Source organism: Otolemur garnettii, unplaced genomic scaffold (genome assembly GCF_000181295.1).
Source record: "Otolemur garnettii isolate 467f Iridium unplaced genomic scaffold, OtoGar3 scaffold00130, whole genome shotgun sequence".
NCBI lineage: Eukaryota > Metazoa > Chordata > Mammalia > Primates > Galagidae > Otolemur > Otolemur garnettii.
Genome location: NW_003852525.1, coordinates 1,282,355 through 1,285,968, shown reverse-complemented (window position 1 = coordinate 1,285,968; position 3,614 = coordinate 1,282,355).

Sequence of the window (3,614 nt, the reverse complement as noted above, 5' to 3'; positions counted from 1 at the left end):
GGCTATTTTTTGGTTGCAGCCATCATTGTTGTTTGGCGGCCCAGGCTGGATTCGAACCCGCCACCTTGGGTGTACATGGCTGGTGCCTTAGCCACTTGAGCCACGAAATGATTACTTTTAATTTATTTATGGGTCATTTTCCATTGTTGACTATATATGGTGTTTTATCTAGTCAATCAAAATATTATAAGGAGAAAATACATAATGCGGTCAGAATTTCAGGGGTGTGCATGTTTTTGGTCTGGGACTAAATTTTCCCAATACTGAAGCAAAATACTTCTAAGAACTCTACCCGATACCCCATGAATTATGAGGATGTTCTCCTTGGCTGATGGCCAAAGGAGCTATTGTTGGCTTGTTGAACTGTGGGTGCTTTCTCTGTTCTCTCATTTTGAAAACTTCAGATGTGCTGCTAGAACAGTGAACGCACATTATGTTAAATAATAATTGTAATCTGCTGTTTTTAGAGTTTCATTTATGCATACCGCTCTTCTACTTTATATTACAGTGAAAGGAATGTTAGGTTCAATTATCGAAAAATTACATATTGGAAGAGTTATGAAAATAGTAAATAAATATCACTTCTTTCTCATAAAGATATATTACACTTAAGACAATCTTATCTAGCTAGTTAAATTGGAGGATAAGAAATTTTTTAAAAAGTCAAAAATAAAAAAAAAGAAATTTGAAATCTTTGATGTATACATCTGATAAATGCACAGAACATCAAAGGTAAAAAATAAGTGTAACCAAATTTTTCCTTCATTATTTCATTTAGAAATTAAGCTAACTGCTTGAATCCTGTGTCTTGAATATTTTTCCCCATTTCAGGAGAAGGCAATCATAACAAAAAGCTATAAACAACATAGCACACTGCGTTATTGTGTGTCTTTTATAATTCTCCGTAAAGTGAAGAGTCAAGCTTTCAACGACCGGTAATTAGAGCTTGCTTTTCAGAAATCTGAATCTTGAGAATTGAGAAGGAAAAAAGACCCACAAATTAATCACCTTGTCTGTTTTGTCTCTGTTTCGATTCAATTTCCCTTTTCCTCTCGTTCACAATGACCTCTGTTCCTTAGTTCTCATTTTCTCAATTTCTATCATGCCTTAAATTTGTTTTGTCCTTTTTAGACGTATTTCTCTCTCTACATATCCTTTCCTTAATTCGTTTTCCCCTTATCCAGTCTTTGTAAATCCTCATGCTACATCAGTCTAATTGCTCCAGTTGTATCATAAAAAATCAATGAGTTATTATCAGAAATGATGTCCTGCACTAAACATTAGCTCCAAAAATTCAGAAGCAAATTGAACTGTTTCAGTGATGAAATTGAACCAGCTATCGCAAGCACATTCACCCTTATCTCTTCTTGTCTGAGTTAATGAACCTTTGCTGAAAGATAATTTTAATTATTAGATTTTCCAAGCATCCAAGAAATTATCAATTTAAAATAAGCTATAAAGGAATCTTTACTTAAAACAACCAAAGCGTGGATAGTAGATCTAACAGTTAGTCCAAAATCCTTGGGCTACTGGTTATGTTTTCCTCTGTTTTTCAGTGAGTCTGGAACAGAGACGGCAATGATGGACTTTTCAACAACCTCCACTGGGAAAAATTATTCCCAAATAGCTGTGATTTCAAAACCGCTGCATCTCGTCCCAGAAATCACCTAGCTTGATGTCATTTTGAAGTATTATTAAATTCCATGTCCGAACATGAAAAATGGTAACCAATAGATACAACTTCCATAATGACAGTGGATGCAACTTAGGAATAATTTCCCACCAAACACTTTGAATTCAAAATATTCAATGCATATGTATTCATTTACTTATTTATTTACTTATAAAATGAAAACTTTGAACAAATGATCAAAACCTACATAGAAAAAACCGTGAAGGATCAATCTCGTCTCATGGTTCCTGTTGTCTTGATCTTAGATGCAAACAGAAAAGATTTTATTTAAATTTTCCCTGTTTATTGAATTGTATGTATTTTGAATATTTCTTTAAGATCTCAAATATAGAAGTAGAATAAATAACGATTACCCCCAAATGATCCTATTTTAATCAATCCAGGTAAAATCTTCATGCCATTTACACCTACCACAAGGCCAGGCAATGAGTCCATTTCAGATCCCGGATCACACAGGGCACCCATGGGAAAACACAGGACATACAGAAATTGGTGTGAAAAAGAAGAAACTAAGTCAAGAATCTAGAAAACATGACTGGCCTAAAGGCCCTGTATGTTGCTGTCCTAGAGATTGAGATGAATTATTATACAAAAACAAAGTGTAATTACATGGCTACATATATTTGGGACAATTCTGTGTGGCTATGCAGCATGTTTCCCAGAAAATAAGACCTACCCAAAAAATAAGCCCTAGCAGGATTATCTGCATGGCCACGCCCATCAATCTGCATAGCCACACCCATCACTAGGTCTTATTATGGAGTAGGGCTTATATTTAACAAAATGCATAGAAATCCTGCTAAGGATTATTTTTTGGGTAGGTCTTATTTTGGTGGAAACACAGTATGTTTCTTTGGCTGCCATCTAATATCTAATATTTAAGACATTCATCTCTGGCCATTATGTAGACTCACTTTTTTTTCCTAGTGTATGTTTATTCATAACTTTGAATTAGGAACTCCTACCCATGAACAAATAATCGTGTTTTGGCTTGACATGATCAAATTCACAGAGCAAGTAGCAAAATGGATGGACTGACCATCAGAGGGCTCTATCCCTGGCCACCCAGCTTGTGAGGCCACCTGGGGACTGAATTGCTCCTGAAATACCCCATGCCCCACCACACACTTCAGAACATGCCATTTCTAATTTAGTAATAAATTCTGCTGAGCTGCTCCATCACAACGCAGCTGGTTATTTCTGTTTTTTCTACATTTCTCAGCATCATCAGATTCACTTCCTTGGTAAAACCAGTCTCTTATCCCCACACTTAGTAATAATCTAGCAATTGTTTTTCCACTAAGTATGGATCAAGCAGCTGCAGCCCCAGCCATCTCCACTGAGAAACAGTATTTGTTTTCCTTAGATCAAAAGCTTGTGTTCTAGACTCAAAAATTTTTTAACTTGAGTGCACAGATTATAAGCCTGGCTGAGTTACTTAGCTGAACCCACAACCTTTTGAAAATCTTTTACGGGTTCTACACTGGATTCTTTTAAAATAAAATTTCTTTTTTGAGACTTTGGATAGGCACCAGTAATATTTCTAAACAGGGGACTGAGTTTGTTTAAACCATACAATCCTACCAGGTCCTGGGCCTCCTGTTTAATGGCAGGGTCAAACTACCACTGTATTTCTCACAGTTTGAAGGATAATTAGGAAAACAAGTCTGAAAACTATTTGGTGGGGAAAATGATAATACAAACTTTAAAAAACAGCAGCCTCAGGGTTTTTTTGTTGTTGTTTTCCATTTGTACGCACCATTATTAGAGAAGCGGCCCTTTATGAATTGAATAAACTTGACAATTTTATCAAAAACTTTCAAACATATAAGGATCTATTTCTATCCTTTCTTCTATTCCATTGATCTGTGTTTCTAAACTTGCATCAATTGTAGGCAGAAACCTTTATGTTCTACATCGT